General features: G+C 36.9%; 1 protein-coding gene across 16 annotated transcripts in view; it reads left to right on the plus strand.

The window, feature by feature from the left end:
- Hivep2 (HIVEP zinc finger 2) overlaps nt 1-21978 on the plus strand; it is a 179597-nt gene that overhangs the window by 132967 nt on the left and 24652 nt on the right. For 10 of the 16 annotated variants that reach the window (XM_077802085.1, XM_077802083.1, XM_077802092.1 and 7 more), the window contains 2 exons: nt 6444-6529; nt 14433-14526. The exons of 3 other annotated variants lie outside the window; for them this stretch is intronic. The gene's annotated coding sequence lies outside the window, so the exon portion shown is untranslated. The remainder of the gene's footprint in view (nt 1-6443; nt 6530-14432; nt 14527-21978) is intronic. 3 more of the 16 variants (XM_026397625.2, XM_026397626.2, XM_077802090.1) reach the window with 2 other exon arrangements.

Raw genomic sequence — 21978 nt, forward strand, 5'->3', positions numbered from 1 at the left:
CCAATAGAAATTTTTATAACACTGATTGATGTTCTGTTTAATAATTTCTAATTTATGAAATATAATGAAAATTTGCCTTTTAAATATTTTCATGATTTAAATTACACTTGCATGAGACAAAGTCTATAGATAGAAACATATTTTACGTGTGCTTATGTACGGGCAAAATCAAATAACGGTTTTCCACTAATTAGATGTACCTGTTTTTCTTAGAACTCAAATAATAAAAGTCAAGTACCTACTTTGGCAAATTTAATGTTACCTCTTATCATAGCTATTAATGTGAGAAATTTAACAGATATTATGTAAATAAAAATGCCAATATTTATTTATTGGCTCATATTACTTATTCAGAATAGTGGGTTTTATTGTGGCATATTCGCAGATGCAGAGAACTTAATTTGATCATTCGAACTCCCCGGTGCTTCCTCTCTCCTCTCCCCTTCTGCTCTCATCCCCTTCCTCTACCTAATGGTCTCTTTTCTAAAGAATGCCAATAGTTTATGACATTTAACCAGTGGCAACTCTTATCCTGAGTGATTTACATGTGGCATCTCATTTAATACTCGTTATAACCTTCTGGCATAAAAACTGTAGTTGTCCTCATCTCATGATGAGGAAACACAGATGCTAGGAGGGTCAGTAATTTAACCAAGATCTCAGAGTTGGTGAATGATACATTAGGATTAAGAAGCAGTTCTGTTTTAATTCCACTGTTCACATGTTTCATCACCATGACCCCAGCTTCATGGGATCACCCTTGGCCCTGAACAGTCAGGAGCAGAAGTGCTTTTCGTTTGCAAGGGTGGATTGGGCAGAAAATTGCAATCCGGTGGAGAGACAGTACAAACTTATTATTCCAGGGCTTCTTGCCTTCTAAGATCTAAAAAGATGCAAACACCATCCCAAGCTATTTTCACCAAGGCCTTCTAACTCAGGTGTTTGTTGGATGTCTTTGATAGCAAGAAACAGAGAACCTGCCCCGTTTTCTAAAGCAGAAAATAGAAATGTTGTTGGCTCCTGATCTCAACAGTCCAGGGCAGTGTGCTTTCAGCCAAGTCTCATCCAAAGCCTTCAGGGCCTTTCTTTTGTTGAGCTTCTTTCTTCTGTCCCCTCAGTGGTGCCATCAGGCTGGTTTCCTTCACAGCAGGTGCAATGACAATAGAGATTCTTGACCTTCTCCTATCACCACACCAGCCCAAGGGGAGAGAATTTCCTGTGGGTTCTCTGACTGAATGTCTTCCTCCATGTTTGACAGGCACTAGCTACTGTCACCTAGAAGACTAAGTCAGCAGTGTGTACATCATTCTGCCCTGGCATGAAATTGCTATGTTAATAGCGAATCAAAGGATTTTCCAGACATGGGTGTACATACTATTTGGACACACCAGGCGTATGTGTACACAATGGGAAAACAGTTACTTCGCTTTCGGTTTGGGGTGATATTGAGTGTGATTCATTCACCGTTTTGTGCCTGTATTAACTGAAAGTCCTAATTACTGGGTCCTTGAGGAAACTATTTCAGATTTATTGCTTTTGATGAGTTACAGCTATTTTCTTTGTTCTGTGTAAGAAAGGGTTACGAAATAATTTAGAACTGAATTATTTTAATTCTATCTGAATTCACTTGTGTAGATAAAGTTTAATTAATTCCTTAAAAAAATTGAAAATAGGGCTGGGGATGGGACTCAGTAGTAGAGTACTTGCTTAGCAGTTGCGAGGCCCTGGGTGGTGGAATCCCCAAGACTGAAAAAAATAAAAGAAAATTAAAAATTTTCCATCCAGAACTTGTAACTATTAGGTTGATGTTAAAGTGACTGCGATTTAATGAATACAGTTGAGTATAAGTTTGCTGATGGGTGTGTACAGAAGGTTTTGGCTGACCTTGGTTAGCCATGGCATAGTCACATTAGTCTATTGTATAAAAGCTTTCAGACTGGTTACTGTGTTGATAGACTTAGGGCTCTCAAGGAAGCAGGAAGTATTAGTTAGGAATCAGGCCTTTGAATTTCTTCTATTTTGCTTTCATCAGTCAGCAAGAACACTGCTCTGTTCATTAGTAGCAAAGACAACAATATGCATTAGGAGATTTGAAACTACTTTAACTGTTTTTTGGCTATTTAATATTGACAAGCCACTTTCACATGTCATCTCAATTTTGACTCACAGACAGAGTGGTGTCAAAGTGGGGCCAGCACCTTTATAATTACAATTTTACATAATAGGATACTCAGCCCAAAGTAAGAGATTCAGCTAGAGTTGATCCAGAGCAGAGCGACCTCTCTGTCATGTGGTCCATGCCAACAGCCTTGTGCTGGGAAACAGGAGGCCAAGGCAGAGAGCACTGCGGGTGTGATCTTTGAGAAATTACTCTAACAGTTTCTTACCCTTTCTGAGCCTCAGTTTCTTCATGTTCTTTTCACATTAGAAATATATTATGAGGCTGAGATGATAAGCTTTGAACACACAAGGCATTATTAAGATGTTTTTCTTTATATTATATTGCTTGTAATCTATTAAAAGAAATATTATAATCTACTTGTTCGAATAGCTTACACCCATATAAAAATCAGGGAGCAGATGCTGCAATAATATTAGTTTTGGCACCTTGTCTTAATCCCTCAATGAAACCATAGCAAGCCTGATATATATTAGACATTATATTAAATTATTAAGTACTTCATTTGGTCATATTCTTTGTGTTTTATTTACTTGTTTTATTTATTTTTCTCTATTTCTGCTTGTTTTGAAGAGAATCTATAGTAGTGAAGGTTTTTTTTTTTTTTTTTTTTTTTTTTTTTTGGTGCTGGGGGTACAACCCAAGACCTCATGCATGCTAGGCAAGTGCTCTGCCACAGAGCTACCACCTCGGTCCAAAAAAATTCTTAATAAGATTGCTTCAAGCAAATTATTTTCCCTTCAGTGATAGATGAGAAAGAATGAAAGTGAGATTTCACATTACATCAGTTAATGTGGATTCACTGAATATTGTGTGAATTGAAACCATTTGTGGGCCTCCAGATATTGGCTAGCTGCTTTTAAAGCTGAAACCAACGCATTTTAAAAATTTATTATAATTTTTCAGGGTGAATAATTTCTGGCTGTATTGTTTAAATTATGTTCTTAAAATTAATTACATAGGTGTGAAGAACATAGAAACTAAGGCAATATGCCCATATTAGATATTGGTTGATGTTGACTGAAATCCAAATTAGGAATTCTAAACACATATTCTCTGTTTTGATTTACTTGAAAAGAAAGGTCAAATTAAATCACATGTAATTGGTTAATCAAAATGACATTGAAAATGGTTTTCAGGTCCTTTCTTTACTTCATTGTTTAAAAATCTCAGTAATGCTTCAAATAATAGCTAATGCTTATGCCTTAAAAAGGAGAGGTTGATTTAAAACTTGAAATGCTTTCCAATTAAATGGATTCAAAACTTACTAATGTCTATGCTTTTAAATCTGATTTTTAACCCCATGGATATTCAGCAAACACAAAATCTTCATCCAAACCCTTCAGTAGTATACTGCACCAGATTTGTATGTAGGATCTGCCAGTGTAAGTTATCTGTGTCCAAGAATATGTCAGATACATTTACCATGTCTCCAACTGAGCTTTGACAGTAGCTGGAAATTTGACCATGTCTCAAAGATAATATAATTTGACCGCATTATTTCCATATTATTCATATGCAATTTCTTAGAGAAAAAAAATAATTAGTGTTTCTATTGAGTTTTGTTCCATGTACCTTTTCTGTAGCATTTGCAAAATCTTTTCTTAGAATCAATGTAGTTGAAGGCTGGAGGAAAAGACAAATATTCAAAGAGTTTCTATTACTTTTTTATGTACCTGAAACCAATTAGTTTTCACAGTTGTGCTGTCCAAACATGAGTGAAATACACAAATAAGTTCAGTTTCAGAAATAGTTCCTAGCTGCATTTATTATGTTCTTTGTGATAATCCCTGTTTTTGAGATGTGTGTATATGTACATATTTAGTGTGAGTCTGAAACAATGGGAAATGAAGGTAGAAATAATACTTGAAAGTAGAAATAATGTTAATAACTAAAACATACTTAGAAAGGTTAGCTAATTCTGGGCTGGGGATATATCTCAGTTGGTAGAGTGCTTGCCTTGCATGCACAAGGCCCTGGGTTCGATCCCCAGCACCACAACAACAAAAACAAAAACAAAAAAAAAAACTTAGCTACTTTCTACAAAAAGATCATAGCTCTCTAGCTGTCAACTTAAAAATAGGCTTAAAATGGAGTGTCTATAAATCTGGTTTATGTAAAAATAAATTTCTTCCTGAAATTGAGACCTGATAGATAGTTCCTTTCTAATTGTTAAATAAACACCTTACTTTGCCTACCATGACAAACAATGCATACTTCCGTAATCAGTGTGCTGCAAAAACAAATGTGTCACAAAATCACAATCAATTCCCTTTGGTAAGTTATTGATTTAAACACTGAAATACACACATCAATTATCTAAAACACTAAAAAGTGAATATTTGAGCCATCAATAAATATTTATTAAATGCCCATAGAATGAAGCACAATATGATTATTTTTTTAAAAAAAATATTTTTAGTTGTACATAGACGCATACCTTTTTTCTATTTATTTGTTTTTATGTGGCTCTGAGGATTGAACCCTGTGCTGGGCAAGCGTTCTACCACTGAGCCACAACCCCAATCCCAACCCCAGTATGATTATTGCATTATTCCATTTTAGATAATTATACAGAATTATGATTTATGATATCTTTAATCACTGCATTTTATTACAGAATTCTTCTTTGATCCCATTATCTTTTAAAAATCAATTTACGGAGTACCTACTGTGTTAGCTTTCTGTTGTTGTGAAAAGAATAGCTGAGAAAAATAACTTAAAGAAGAGGAGATTTATTTTGGCTCCTGTGCTTGGAGGTTTCAGTTCTGTGTCAGCTGGCTGCATTGCTTTGGGCCCAAGGTGGGGCAGAATATCGTGGCAGAAGGGCGTGAGGGAGGAAAGCTATGGAGTGAGAGGGAGAGCAGAGAAAGAGGAGACACAAAGAGAAGAAGGAGTTGAGGACAAGATATACCCTTCCAGGTCACACCCTTAGTGATCTACTTTCTCCAGCCAAGCCCCATCTCCTAGAGTTTCCACCACCTCCCAATAGTCTATTCGATTATGAACCTATCAGTGGATTAACCCATAGATGAGATCAGAGCCCTCATGATACATTCACTTCCCCAAATTCCCACCTTTGAACATTGTTGTCTGGGGACCAATCCTTTAATATATGCACTTTTGAGAAACATTCTAGATCTGAACTATAAAACCTACCATGCCAGACATCCAGGTTGCAATGGGAGAAATTAATGTTTCATCTTTTCAGTGAAAAGGGGAGGATCAGAAAGGTTAGTTCCTTGTCTGAGAGCACACAGTGAAACCATGATAAATTGTCAATCCTGAGAAACTTTTATGTAGAGATTTTCCTGGCTGTGAAGGAAGTCAACCAAGGCTCCTCCCTCGTGCCCTCCCCCGTGGGTGCAGTGGGTACATCGTGGTTCTAAGACTCAAGGGCTTAGGTTGGGACCAGGCTGGGCTTGAGGGAGCCTGAGGAAGCCCTTATCCTCAAAGCAGTTGCCTCACACTCTAGGTTGGCCATATACCTCGGTAACATTGGGGTCACCAAGACCCAGGCTAAGTCTCTCAGGGTAGTGGCAACCTATAATAAAAAGAACACTTAAACACTTGCCTCTGCCACTCTGCTAAGTGCTTAGAGCTCACTGAATTCTCACAACTGGATGAGGGAGTTGATATTTGACATCATTACTTTCCTTGACGCCAAGATTCCTGTGGACCTATAGCTAGTGAGTGCTTCGTCTGTGATTTGAAGCTGGGCAGTCTAAATGCCTCACACACCACACCATTCTGTGCTTCTAAAATCTCAGCCATAAGTTTAATGTATTCTCAGAATCCAAAGTGTAGGAATATTCATGTCCAACCCTAAAGGATGGCTTTTAGTGTCTTGAGGGCCACTTGTGACAGCATGCTTTGCTGGTTGGCACCTTCTCTGCGGCAAAGGTAGAAGTCTGTGGCTATGTTGCCTCAGATGCCTTAATTTCTAATCCAAAAGCTGCCTTTCCTTCCCTCTGGATGGCAATGACCTTCAAATTTATAGAGCTGACATAAATATACATAGAATCAGCATCAACTCTCACAGGCCTTTAGCAATGAAAATAAAACACTGTAGTCAATCAGGAGTCTAGGGAAATAAATGAAAAATTGGGGAGATCAAGCTAAATTAATATTTTTGGTTTACATTTTGAGTGATGAGGATAGAGGAAATTGAAAGGAAGGGGGAAATAAAAGCACAGGAAAATCAGGAAGATTTATTACAAACAAGAAAGCAAAAATGACTTTTTTTTTTTTTTTTTCGAGACAGCATCTCACTGTGTTGCCCAGGCTGACCTTGAACTCCAGGACTCAAGTGATCCTCACCACTCAGGCTCCCAAGTAACTGGAGGACAGGTGTGCACCATCATACACAAGATACTCTTTTAAAATGGCTAGATAAGAAATCATTTTCTTATTAAGGCTGTTCCATGCATTCATTGCTCAGGACGGGTGATTGTTGAAACTCATCAAGTCCTCAACCACCTCTATACATCCCCCGTCCCTTGGACAACCTACTCTTCCATTTTTCTGAGATAAGAATATCTTAATGAAACTCCTGAGTTGTTGTTTTTTTTTTCTCTCCATATGAAAGGTTAACCATGCTTCCTTCCCTCCAGTCTGAAGCATAAAAGCTTCCCATTCTTTATTCCTCAGCTGACCCTTTTTTAATCTATGCTTTTGAGCTCCCTTTTCTTTCCTGGTTTTCCAAGAGTTTATGCCATTAATTATCCTGCCACTTGTATTTTCTTTCTCCCTTGGCATTAGGTCTCAAAACAAACTTCCTCTTGATCTGGATTCTTTATCAGCCTACACACTTGCAGAAGTTGGTCTAAAAGGGAATGGAAAGAGCTGGGATTGAAGTTTGAGCTTTTTAGAGCGTTCCTTTATGATTGTGTCCATTGTCTGCTCCAGTCACAGACAGCTGCCATTGTCCAAGTTCTTTTGCCTTCTGCCACCATGGCTCCTTCTCAGCCACAACTCCTGTAGCCTCCTTCTGCCCGATGACATAGTCACACAGCCTGTTTCCCAGCCTCCCTTGCTCTTGTCTATTGCATGATGTTTTGTTCACATAAAATGCCTTTTCTCTGCATCTGTACCTGCCATATCAAACCTTCCTGCGAGAACTAGCATGATGTATCTTAAGTGCAGCATTACCAAGCGATCTCTGGTTCTGTGTGTGCATGATATTATTTTATGCCTCTGTTGCTTTTACGGTTTATTGTTTATGTGTTTTTCTTACCCATAGACGGTAGGCTCTTTGAAGGCAGGAATCCTGTCTTATTTATCCTGCATTCCACATATGTGCATTATTCTTAATTTGTATTTGAAGTTTTTAAAATTAAAGTCATGAATACATTGTGGTTCTCTTTTGGTAAATAAGACCGTAATGCTGGATTCAAACTCAGATGAAATTTAAAACTGCATCCCAGTGATACTTTATATCATTATATGAGTATATGGAAGTTTTGGGAAAAAGTGTAATTTGAGTTAAGTGGGCCAGCAGATGGAAATCTGAATTGTATGGAATTTGCCCGATAAGATCTTTTAAAGACCCTGCTTCAAACAAGTTTTTCTAACTTTAGAAACTTTGTAGGCAATGATATATTCTAATATGAGCCTGAAAAAATTAAGACCATTTAGAGATTATCAAAGTGCCAATGACTACCTAAATAGTCAGGTAGCACATGCAATTATAAAGTTTTTCTGGTTATTTCCTTTGGGTAAAGCATGGCTTCCATTTAGGTCACTCACCTCTGTCTCTCTTACCTGGTTCTTGAATCCCTTTTTGATCAAATGGTTTCTTAAACTCTGATAACTGCTGATGTTTTGGTTATTTGCTTGATAACTACTGATGTTCTGGTTATTTGCTATGTGAAATGGTCACGTATATCTATTTCTAAAGACCTGAGGGATGGGATCTGATTGCCTTCTACACCTCATAGGTCTTGGAGCAGTGTTCAATCAGGGTTTGTTCTTTGATTCCTGAGGTTGTTTATCTCTGCACTGGCAGGAGAACCAATTTCCTCAGTCTCTGGACGAATCACCAAGAGAGGAAACATAATTGATACTTTCAGCAGTATAGTTAGTAGATTTAGGTAAAACCAATCTGGCTGGATTGCACATGTCCTAAGCCTTGCATTGATTCTCTTTGAGGGATCTTTATTGTATGTAGACCTAGTATAAGGGGACTAAAGACAGTTTATTTCCATCACATCTGAGAATCATCTGTAGCAATTTAATGAGATGCAATTTAAGTTTTCAGCTATCCTTTCTTTGCTATGGTATTTCTTCTATTGTTAGGGGACATTTTCCTTGAGAGATGGATTTTCTTTGGGCAGGATCAGCATGTTTTGGAGTACTTATGAATGCAGCACACATTTCATAATTTAATTTCTCCATTCTCTGTCTTTACATAATCCACAATTAACCTTGGTCTTTCTTTTTGCTAGTCTTGTCACACTCAGGAGTAAAAAGAAAACTGAAGAAGGAACTATGACATTATTTTTGTGTACCAGTAGCAACCAAATAGTAAACATAAGCACCAGAAAAGATAAAACTTGAGAAAACAATACATTGGAGTTACGACTTTGTTGTGCCAATCTTCTCACTGTGGTATGCTGTCAAATAAACCTCCTTTGGTTTCATCCCTATTCTTCCAAATATTTAGTTTAAGAGTAAATATTTAAGATGAGGAAGTAGTTATTTACCTACCATACTAAGATTAAGGGGTAGGATAGACGGAATTGAAAGGAAAGGAAAGCAAAAGAAAAACAGGATGATGTATCAAAAATTAGAAGGCAAAAAATGATTTTGTTTTTTGAAATGGTGGGTATCATTATGTTGCCCAGGCTGGCCTTGAACTTCTGGGCTCAAACAATCCCCCCTCTTAGCCTCCCAAGTAACTGGGAACTATAAGCATTCACCACCTTGTTACTAAGAGAATTTTAAATTGTATTAAACATCATCAACTTAGCCCTGCCCTTTTGCCAAAGCAATGTAGTACACCCCGTTCTGCTAAAGCACCTGGGGAGATGAGATTTTCTTATATACAGCCTGCTGGGGGAAATTTGCAATTATGAACCCAGAAGCTTAGTTCCCATGGCTGTGGATGAAGAGACTGTCCTTGCTTTTGGGAAGGTAATCTCATGACTCTACATAAAATATAAACTTTAAAAGTTTTTAATGTTGTTATTATTATAAGAGCATAAGAATCTTGATAACAAAAAACATCTGATGCTAAAAATTGCTCATGTATTAAGTCATGGCTTTGTTTGGGGAATACTAACTAATGTACCATTTGAAAACTTGGATTATTTGACACCAAATGTTGCTAACATTTATTTATTTTGGAAAGAACATGAAGTTTTTATTTAATTCATATTTATCTTCTGTAAAAAAAAATGGTAAATAATTCAAGGGAGCATTAGTGTTTCGCTATTGTTAACTTCTGTCTCTTTAAAGTACAGATTATAAATGTCTTTATTTATTAAAAGTTCAAGGTCATTTATTCTTCAGGTTTCATTCTTTCACTCATGCAGTTGGTTTCGGTGATAGGACGAGACTTATAAATGTTAATAAGAGGAAGTAACATGAACAGAGGAAAAGAACTGACTTAGAAGATTGAAGACCTAAGCTATGGTCCAGAACTATCCTGATTTGCTATGGGTCCCTAAGCAAGCATTTGACTTCTCTGGTTCTCACCTTTTCCATCATTAGCAGAATTCCATTTTTAAATTCTTTCACTGTTATGAAATACTCCCTCTAATTTACAATAAACTCAAAAAATTAAATGGTGACTGAAGTTCATAGTTATTTATTTGCTTCCAAAACAAATTAGCTTGATATATGAGTTATTTGATGCCAAATATGTGTTCAAGAAACCAAACCTCAGTAATAACTCTGATGTTGGGAAACATGGCATGTGTCTGAGGACACATGTGGAGAGAGCTGGCATTGCCAAGACCAGGGGAGCACAGCCAGGATGTAGAATGGGGCTGGAGGGCACTATACAATCCCGAATCATCAAAGAAAGATCACGTTATGTTCAGTGGGCTGTGATTAACCCAAGTAGATGGCTAATGTACTTTTGAACATATAATCACTAGCAGATGTAAAGCAAAAACTATTGTCTTCCTGGTCTTTACCTAACCTCAAAGTTGGATTAACTAGAACACCTTACTTTCAAGCATCCTGAAGAACCCAATGTTCCAGCACATGAAAATAAAGTAGATACCACTACAGAGAAACCAAATGACAGCCTTATACATTTATTTCATTTGACAGTATATTTATCTCTATAGCTAATGTTGAAAACTGTCTACTCTTGGATATTAGTGTGTGTAGTTTTTTTTAGAAATTTGGCTCAGTGTAACTGCATTCGTAAAGCCTTTTCTAACTCTGTAGGTAGGATCCTGCCTTGTGCTATGTTTATGTTCATGTCAAAACACCTTGTTGGCTTTATTTATTCACACAAGTCTCACTCTTAACTCTTAAATACTGTGCTTGACTTTTCCTTTCTTGTATTTTGTAAATCTAGCGTGTTTTTAGCATGTATTAGGCATTCAATAAATATCTAAAAATGTCATAAAATAGTCATAACCCTAACTAAGGAAGCCTGGGTAACAATCAGTAGTGTACATGTACTTGCTTTTTATGTTGTTTTTAGTAGTTTTAAATTATCCAGTACTTTGTCTTTTCTGTGTTCCAGAAAAAAACAGCAGTAGACCAAAGGAATCATTTGAAAAAAATGGTTTTTGTGGTTCTGGGGATCAAACCCAGGGCCTCATGGAGGCTAGGTGAACACTGAACCACTAAGCTACACCTCCAGCTTCTAAAATTTGTTAAATTAACAAACAATTGTACATGTTTATGGGAGACATTATGATATTTCCAAACATGTGTCTATTGCCATTTCTAGAAGCAGAACCCCACACAAAATGGCAGAGTTCCCTAGTGTGCATTCATTTGCCCAGACTCCTCTTGTGAAAACTCAAGGGGAGACCCTCTTCCCATGTACCATCTTGACTATTCCAACCCTTCTGCTCTGTCTCAGTAATAAACTATCCCATGTTCCAAAGTCCCCACTTTTCCCCTTCCCTATTCATATCTCTTTAACCTTTTCTCTTCTTCTGTACATTCCAACCCCATCCCCAAGTCCTCTCTTCATATTGAAACTCTTTATAAAAGTATGATCATCACATTGGTCAGAGTGTGTGTGTGTAGGTGTGTGTGTGTGTGTGTGTGTGTGTGTGTGTGTGTGCATGCTTCCTGTACAAGCCTGCCCTCACCTGCCTTCTCTAGCACCTTCAGTCTCCTCTTACTTGGCCAGTCTTGTCACTGCGAAGTGGAACAATGGGCCATTAGAGCCTTTTTTGGTTGCTATTGTTTTGATAGAGGGGAAAGATGTGTCTCTACAAAAGGCTTGTGAAATTGATGGTGTGTGTCTTCAACATCCATTTCTCTTTTAGTGCACTTCTTCCATCTTTAGCCACTACTTTTGAATCTTCTCTGCTCTATACTATGAAACTAAAGTGCAATGTCCCTTCTCTAATGGCCAAAGAGCACCATCCACTCTTTCAAACATGTCATGCTCACCACTGCCCTTAACTGAGACACATGGGTGTCATGTCTTCTTTCCAAGTCTTGTTTATTGTTTTTTTCCTAGAGTTTATGCAAAGAATATTATTTTTATTGTGATAACTCTCATCTAACGTATAAATGTGGGTAGGTAAGGTGTGTCTGGAGAAGTGGGGAGTGAAGTGGGGGAGGCATGCCTTTGGGAATGATACACTCTGTCCCTGGATCCTCCCATCCTCCCTCTGCTTCCTGACTGCCATGAGCTGAGCCCTTCCACAGTGATGCTCCACCATGGAGTCATCAGATGATGGATCCAACCTCTGAAACTCTAAGCTCAAAATAAACCCTTCCACCTCTAAGTCATTTTTATTTTGGTCACAGAGAGGAAACCCTAACTAATAACCTTGGCATTAGATATTTATTATTGGATATTCATAGGTTATTATCACTAAGCTAATCAAGAGTCAGATCAAATAATAGGTAGAAGATAGATGATTAAAAATATCTTTGTTGGTAAGATTGTTCATTTCCACTGTCTGCAAACAAGTTATGACTTAATGGCTTAATATGCCTCTTAGGTGAATCTTGAAAGAAGCTAAAGTTTCACTGGGCAACCGCTCAAGCAATATAAGTACCTTCTATTGCCAACAAATATAGATCATAATTTTAGGAGAAGGACCTTTGCTTTAAAAAAATCACACTAATTATGTAGAAGCTACTATAAAGTAAAAGATATTGCATGACATTATTATTGATGCTTTTTTATATTTCAAAACAAAATCAGACTTTATTAAGAGGTCACAAATTTTAAGCCATGCAAATTTAAGTCTGTTGAACAACTTTCAAAATTCTCTTATTGGGCAAAAAGGGGAATCTCCAATAATCTAAAATTTCAGAGGTACAAGAATGTCATGAAAGGAGTTGTTCCCATTTCCAGTAGCCATTGTCCAAGAAAGTAAGACTGGAAATGAAGAGTGAGAACTGCAAACATTGCCCCAGTCTCAACTGGTGTGGCAGAGGTGTCCTACACCCTGGTCCATGGAGGCTATTGGCAGGAATGATCATCTACTCTTGGTACTGACCTAACAGAGAATTAACCGTTTCTTTCCCTTCTTGCCACCTAGTTGAATGACTATGGGATTATCAGTCATATGCAATCACTGCATACTACAAGGTTTTTTCCCCTTATCAATAGCTGTTTCTTTATATTCTTGGCCCATTTATGTCTTGGGGGAATTTTGTTTGGAATGCAAAATAGCTCAGTGATTGATTGATTGATTGATTTTGAAGGATGACATGTTTTACTTAGCTTAGGTGGTATTACCAAGGTGCAGTTTTAATTTTTCCTCTAGAAGCACTTCTACTTTATTTTTTAAAAAAGAGATATTTGATGTGTTAAAATATAAAAGCAGTTAATTATCTTAGACAACCTCGTGTCCTTTTTATTGGAGACCATCACTATTCCTCCACCATGTTCTTTGGTGTTGATGGAACTTTTAATTTGGAGAAGAGTGGAGCTTGTCAGGTGTCTCTGTGACTGCTAGTAAATGGCTGTTTTGAGGCAAGAAGAACAAAGTTTTAAAAAGAAAATAAACCCAGCGTTTGCTTAATAATTTGCCCTTTGCAGTAACAGAATCTTATCTGACCACCCACATTCATCTGGTTGCTGACGTGATTCTTGCTTCAATTGCAGAAGCTATTTTGGCTCCTTTTGTGTCTTTTGAGGAACCGAGTGGGCCTACATGATTCATGTCTCCAAGTGCACAGGGTGTCCCAAAGCCCTACTTCAGGGATGTGTAGAGAAGAGGAGGAATATGAAAACAGACTACTTCCTTTTAGCACTTCAAATGCCTCTCTGAAGTGATCCTAAGGGAAGGCACATTTTAACTGTCATGTCTTAATACTTTAGTTCTTCTGACAAGGGTTTTGGAAATAACTTGTCAGGAATCAGAAGCAATATCTTTTAAAAACAACAAATATACAATAAAACTATTTAGGGGTAGCATAGTACAGTTTTATTGAGGGGGGCTTTAAATTAAGAACTAAGTCGTCTTCAGATGGTTGATTGATTAAACTACTTGATTAAGTAGTTTTTGATCTTCAATGCACTTTTTTTTGCATTAGACATGGATAAATATTAATTCCAGATATGAGAAAGTCCTTCTCTTCATTAGTTAACAGTTTGTGGAGATTCAGGATTTTGTTTTATTTAGTTTTGGACTTTTCATTAAGAAATTAATTTTAACATAAAACATAACTGCTGAAAAAAAAAAGAATTTACTACAAGGTGTTCTGAGAATCTTACTGTGAAGTTTTGTTGCTGATGCTCCAGATGAAGCTATGTATGAATCTCAGCATTAAGGTAGAAGAGTGAGCAGGGACAGCAGTGGTATAATTTCTAGTTCCAAGACATTAAGTTTTAACTCCAGCATTATTTTTATCATTGTATCCATTCTTGCTGTTACAGGAAATTCCCCTTTAATACAACTATTTATACAAAACATTTACAGTATGTTAAAAGAAAGGAAATTTTTCCTTGAAAAAAAAAAACATGCTTGGGAGATATAATCCCAAATTTTCTTTCCTAAAGGCAGTAGGTTTTGGGGGGTGAAGAGTAAGCATGCCTGATAAATTCATTACAAGTGTCATCATCATTTAAATCTTCTTATTCACCCTTCAGATCCCCAGAAGTTGTGCATTTGTTCCATGGAGAGAGTTGACATCTTGGAAATCAAAGACGGTTGTGATGCAGTTTATTGATATGAGGATAACAGGTTAATAACTAAAATTCATTGTTTTTTTTCTGTTGTTTTTACATTTAACTTAAGGCAGTTTTGCTCTACCATGAACGCATATAAACTGATTTTGTCAACAAATCAGGGAGGAAATAGTGCATGTTCTATTCAGAGAGGAAAACGTGAAAGTTTGGTTTTACTTTGTTTTTCACAATAGAACAGTTTTAATCAGAGCCTTCTTAACCTTCTGTCATTGGAGAAAATTTCTTTCTGGCCGAGTTTATTTCCATGTGAAATTCTGCTTAGTAAATCCTAAGTAATCCTTACCATAATAACTTTGGATATGATGGGAAAATAGGCCCTGAGAAAAGTGCAATCAGTTGTAAAAAGTTATAAAGAAATTTATGACGAAATATTAAAAGCAGCATGTTATAATCAAAATGTCATAAATGTCTTGATTAAATTTGCAAACTCTACAAAAGCTCAGTAATGATGTCCGAATCGCAGCCCACGTGGAAAAATACAGTTCAGTGTTCCATTAGGGCTTTAAATATCAAATTAGATTTTGAGTGTGTCACATTAGAGGGTGATCATCACAGTGTTTGTGCTTTTCTCTAAAAGTTCTCGGAACTGTTTGGCGGAGTTTCACGTAATAGACAGTATTTGTTCTCCTATTGGCAACTTGCTCGTTTTAGGAAGAAATGAGGTGGTTAAGGGGGATTTTTATTAAAAGAAGCATTTATAATGAATTTGGCTCTCAGGAAGGTGCCTTTTAAAAATCATCCTGTGGAAATAAGTCTGTATTCAGTTGGATGCTGGCACCAGGCACACTTTTTTGGTAAGGTCCTTTTCCCGTCCTCCGGTGTCCTCTGAGCCCGTGTGCTCTGGGCAGCGGTGAGCCTGCGTGTCCCAGTGAGTGGTGGGGCTCTTAGTATTGAGCCAGAGATATCCTGACACACTCCTGTTCTTCTCAAAATATTTTATAACTGGGCTGGGGTTATGGCTCAGCGGTAGGGTACTTGCCTAGAATGTGTGAGGCACTGGGTTTGATTCTCATAAAAAGTACAGGTCCATAAAAAATTTTTATAACTGGGCTGGGGATGTGGCTCAAGCGGTAACGCGCTCGCCTGGCATGCGCGGGGCACTGGGTTCAATCCTCAGCACCACATAAAAATAAAATAAAGATGTTGTATGCACTGAAAACTAAAAAATAAATATTAAAAAACTCTCTCTCTCTCTTAAAAAAATTTATAACTGACCCATAGGTCATTTGGAAGAATATATTCAAAATGTCATTTGATACATATTATCATAAGACATATATTTTGTTTGTAATATCACCAAATTCTTCAAATAACTGACCAAACAACCATTTTAATTTCAAGAAATGCCTTATTATTCAAATATTGCAAGGAAGGGAGGCAAGTTCACCAGTGAGTTTATTCCATTATTATTTAGGATGTTATTATTTAATGCTCCCTTGACTTTTGCCACCAGTCAAGTAATGATTAATTTCCTGTGGTAAAGGCTCCCCCCCCCCCCGAGATAGTGTTTTTCTAAGGAAAAGATCCCAGATTGACAAACCTGGATACTGTGGATCTTTATTTGCCTGCAGAGCAAACCTGCCTCACTGCCAGTCCCACCCAGCTGCTATCCTGATCCCTGCAGGAGGCTGCTCCTGGGCCCTCGCTTCTGGCCCCTCTCCAAGGAAATGATTTAGCTGGGTACCATATTTATTTGAGTGGTGCTATCAAGAGTGGTCAAAGGAGAGGCCTCCCTTTTAGAAATAGGCAGTTCTTCCATGAAGGATCATTTCCTTTTCTTCTGCTCCAGTCCTTGAATTTTATTACCCCTGAACTAGATCTTTTTCAAGACTACTGACCTCTGAGAAAGATGGTGAGACTGCTAGACATTGCCTGACTTCACCACTGCAAGACACCCATGGGCTATAGCACCATCCGTGGGAAACCCAAAAGTCATCACCCTGAGTTTTATCCTCATACCACTCAAAAATATTAGGGAAAAATTTTAATGTGAATGTGAAGCTGTGTTTGGAATACTGCTCCTTTGCTGGCAATGGGTGCCAAAAATGACTTTTCGTGGGTTTGATTACCATAAAAAGAAATCCCAGTGAATAAAATGATAACTCCTTTCTTTTCACATGAGAATTGCTCTCATATTCCATTTTTTAAACATATAAGTCGATTGGGAAAAAAATGGGATTTGCTTTTAACATACTGAGAATCTGAAAAATGAATTGAGTTGATATGATCATGTAGAAATAACTTAGGTGTAATTAACCACATTACTGCAGAAAGTAGATGAATATTGAGAAAATTAAAATTGTGGAATATACAGTGGTTTATTTGGTGATTTGTAATAATATCCTGAGGACCATGAAAATATCTCTTCAGTGATCCATTTAATGTAGAATTTCTTTTCTAATCCACTTACAAAAATGTTTTTCTGTCTATAAGTATTTTTGTACATTTTAATAATAAAGCACAAACTATTTTTTTGTCATTTTTAGAAGAATTAGGTAACTTAGTAATAAGTGTCACTTAGCAAAAAAAAAAAAAAAAAAAAAAAGACATTATTGTCAAACCTGAGATTAAACTTCGAAAGCCTTATGTTTTTACGGTGAATTTCTTTTCCTATAAATTGAGGAGAGCAGCAGAGACACTTGAACACGCCCAATCCTGCCTGGGTTTAAAGAAAGAGACACAGAATACACAGTAATAGATCTATGACACACATGATTTCTATTGCAGATATTTTTTTTTCAGTTTCCAAGATAAAGCAACTGTATATAAGTGGTAAATAGAAATGGTCCACATTTATAGTGGTTTATGAATAGGTTCAATAAATTCCCAAAAGGACCCATCAACTCATTTTCTCTCCCACCTACCTTTCTCTATATGTCTCTGAAACTCCAAGGAAGGAAGTGGTTTTTATGGGTAGCATTTAGGTGAAGGTTCCCCAATGGTAGTGTACTGAGAAAAAATGCATCTTTGGATATATTTAAAGCCTAATATAAATGGTTCATGTGAAGTGAAAATGATATCCTGCTCCCTAGCATGATTCTTAGAGGCTGCTTTCAGAGGAATGTGAATCCCAGGGGTTCCCATACTTCTGGGACCTCCAGATGGAAAGCTATTCCTGAAAGACCCAGGAGGAGGAATCACTGTCTGCAATGTCATTTAGTTTCCCAAGTCAGTGGTGGGACATCACAGGTAGACTTTTCTTAGAAATTCTACTTGACTTCAATTTCCAAGGAAGAGGGTTTCCTGACAAAAGCTATTTGCATAACTGAGTTTTATTTATTCACTTATTTTTTACAAGGATTCAATTTTGAATCTTACAGGTTTTCTGGATAATCAATGCTGTTATGGTATAAGATCACCTTATGTTCACCTTAGAAAACTGGTTTTTAAGAAAACATTGCATAGGGCTTTTCCTGATTAGCCTTCTTCTAAAACTTAAAGCCAACAACAATTAGCTTAATGTTCTAGATAAGTTTTGTTCTGACAAGTAGATATATGCTTTTGAAAGTCACATAAGTCAGTTTTCTTCATTTACTGGTCCATTCTCTGAAAGGAAGATATTGTTGTCTTTGAATTTTATTTGGTGCATCTTTATTACTCAATGGGTGAGAAGTGTGTGTGTTCAGTCTGTGGTGTAATGGATTTAGTTTATTACTGTAGTACATACATTAAAACATCTAATTTATAAAGGTATTACAGCAAGACTAAATGAAAACATTATATTCTGCTTAACAATTTATTCAATATATTATTCTAGTCTTGTTTTAAAATAAAATTCTATGCCCTTATTTAACTTGAAGTTTCTCTAAACAAAATTATACATAGTGTCAACCAAAAGATAGGAAGTGGGATATATATATATACATACATATACATATATATTTCAGGCCTAGGGATTGAGTCCAGGGTCATTCTAACACTGAGATACATCATCTCTAGCCCTTATTTTTATTTTTTTTAAATTAAGAGACAGGGTCTTGCTAAATTGCCCAGGCTGGCCTTGAATCTGCAATCCTCATAACTCAGCTTCCCTAGTAGGTGTGATTACCAACTACTATACTACCATGCCTGGTGATTTTCAACCAAAGGAAAATAGTTTCTTATGAGAATTTATCATCTGCTCACAAGGAATTGTCCAGTTGGTGCTTTCCTTATGCACATATGCTTTGAACAGTATTTAAATTATGAACTTTTTTGATTTCTAGGAAGTGGCATTTGGAGGCCACTCCAAAATTCTTATGCAATCCTCAGCACCTTAAAAGTCAAGGCATTTCAAATGTTGACATTAAATGAAATTATCTATAGGACAATATGATTGAAGATGTATTATTTTAAGTTGTCATGAGACAGGGGAGGATGGAGATGAGACTTCCTAGGCTCAGAGATCAGCCCCACTTGGGTTAAATTCTGGTTCTGACACGGCCTCCCCAAGCATCATCCTCAAGGGTCACTTGGATGCAATGATACCTCTCACCCAGGACTGTGTTGAGGACCAAGTGTTGAACACAGAGCAAATGTATAGCACATAATAGCCATTATTGTTACCATGGGTTGGGTGCCCCTTACCAGACATTCTTGAAACCAGAGTGTTTTGGATTTTGAATTTTTCAGCTTCTGGAATATTTGTATATATGTTATACCTCAGGAAAGGGACCCAAAACATGAAATTCATTTGTGTTTCATATACAGCCTATTCACATACCTTGGGGTATTTTTTTTTTTGTACCATGGATTAAACCCAGGGGCACTTACCCACTTAGATAACATACCCAGCCTTTTCTCAAAATCATTGTTATTTACTATTTATTTTGAGACAGGGTCTTGCTAAGTTGTTCAGAGCCTCACTAACTTGCTGAGGCTGGCTTTGAGCTTGCAATCCTCCTGCCTCAGCCTCTTGAGCCATTGGGATTATGGCATGCACTACTGTGACCAGCCCTTTGGGGCCAATTTTATATAATATTTTTCTTTGTGTCTGTGTTTTGGCTGCAACCTGACCCATGAGGTTAGGTGTGGAATCCTGTGGGGAATCATTGACAAGGCATCATGATGATTCTCAAAGAGTTTCAGATTTCAGAGCATTTAAAATTTTGAATTTTCCAATGAGTGATGCTTAGCTTTCATTAGCACTTAAACCACATACCCAGATCAATATGGGAATAAAATAGTAAACCTGAAAAGTAACTTAGAAATTATTGTGTTCAAGACCCGAGTCCTAATTGAGAACTCGGTGGGTTTTTTTTTGTTTGTTTGTTTGTTTTTGAATCAGGAATATACTCCTTCCACTTTAAAGGATGTTATTCACCTCCAAAAGTCCAGCAAAAATCATGTCCATGTGAACTCTAGATATTTCATTAATTAAACACAAATTCCACCACATTAGGCTCAGTATTGTCTTTTTTCTTGTTACTTTGTTTCTGGAGTTGACAGATTAAATTTGCATTGGAATATTATGAGGCCATCACTTTTCAACCAGAGGCATGCTGGGAAAAATCTCTATTGGGGAAAATCTAAAACTCCAGAAGTGAAACTTTAGCAAATTGAAATTAATTGTTTGTGATTTTATTTTTTCAACAACTGCTCTATAATCTATTGTGCCTCATAGGTCCTAGAAGAGGGAACTTTTGCTTACAGATGTCTTGCCACAGATATCTGGGAGCTACTGATTTCTCACCCAGAAGACTCAGGGTTCCTGTGGGAATGCCCATTGCTCTCGCCTCCCTCACTGTCATGTTAGGGAGCAAACCTGCCATGGAAATAAGAGCAAGTGTTGACTGTTTGGGGATCTGCACTGAATCTGCATGGTGCCATCCTTTTATTAACCAGTTTTTATTCTCAACTTTTTATTATCTAGAGAATTAGAACTAGGCAAATCACATTTGGGAAAAAAAAAGATCTTTTGATAGTCTTATATCTTAGAAGCAATTTCTGTGACTTTTAAAATTTTTCAGTTAATTTGTTTTAATTGACACATAAAACAAGAATTCTACGTATTAATGGAGTAGTCTGCAATGTTTCAGTATGTATTCACGTGTGTAACGTTGCAATCAGGTTATACATTTGCCAGTTCTCTATAATGAAAACTTTCAAAATCCTAATAGCTTTTTGAAATATGCAGTACTCCATCATTATCTGTAGTCACCCTACTATACAAAAGCATACAAAATTTCTTTCTTGTATCCTGTGTTAACAGTCATTGATCACCTTGCCCTTTTCTTCCCAGCCCCTGTTAACCACCATTCTACTCTTGACTTCTGTGAGATACATGTTTTTGCTTTCCACATATGAGTGAGATCATGTGGTACTTTTCTTTCTGTGTTTGGCTTATTTCATTTACTATAGTAATCTCCAGTTCCATTCATGATGTAGCAGGGACAAAATTCCATTCCTTTTTTGGCTATGTACTATTCCATTGTGTACCACAGTTTCTTTTATATTCACCAGTTGGTAAACACTCTGTTTCTATTTTTTGGCTCTTGTGAATAGGGTTGTACTGAACTTGGAAGTGCAGAGGTTTCTTTGACATACTGATTTCATTTCCTTTGGATATATACCCAGTATTGGTATTGTTCAATCATATGGTAGTTCTACTTTCAGTTTTTGAGGAACTCCATACTCTTACTAATTAGCAGTCCTACCAGTAGTGTGCAAGGGCTTCCTTTTTCCCTACATCCTCATCAGCACTTGTTATCTTTAGTTTTTTTTTTTTTTTTAATAGTAGACATTCTTGCTGGGTTGAGGTGTTCTCATTGTGTTTTGTATTTTAATTTTCATGATGGTTAGTCACGTTGAGCATTTTTCATATAACTGTTGGCTATTTGTATGGCTTTTCCATACAAGTAGTTGGATTGTTTTTCTGCTATGGATATTCTGGAATTCCTTATCTAGACTGGAAGTCATCCTTGTCAGGTGTATTGCTTGAAAATACATTTTCCCACTTTGTAAATGTATCTTCACTCTGTTGATTTGTTTCCTTCATTGTGCAGAAGCTTTTTAATTTGATACAATCCCATTAACCTATTTTTGCCTTTGTTTTTTGTGCTTTGGGCATCCTTCTCCAAAAAAGTCTTGTCCATTCCAGTGTCTTGAAGTATTTCCCTGATATTTCCCTCCAGTATTTTCATAACTTCAGGTCTTATGTTTAAGTCATTTTGAATTGATTTTTATAACTGGTGAGAGGTTGTAGTCTAGATCCATTCTTCTGCCCGTGGATATCAAGTTTATCCAGCACCATGTATTAAAAAGACCATCCTTTTTCCCTTCTGTATTCTTAAGACTTTTGTCAAAACCCTATGTGCTGGCAAGGGAGGCTGAAGCAGGAGGATCGTGGGTTCAAAGCCAGCCTCAGCAACTTAGTGAGGCAGTGAGACCTTGTCCCTAAATAAAATACAAAATAGGGCTGGGAGTTGTCTCAGTGATCAAGTTTCCCTCAGTTCAATCCCTGGCATCC

Source organism: Urocitellus parryii, chromosome 8 (assembly GCF_045843805.1).
Source record: "Urocitellus parryii isolate mUroPar1 chromosome 8, mUroPar1.hap1, whole genome shotgun sequence".
In the NCBI taxonomy this organism is placed as follows: Eukaryota; Metazoa; Chordata; class Mammalia; order Rodentia; family Sciuridae; genus Urocitellus; species Urocitellus parryii.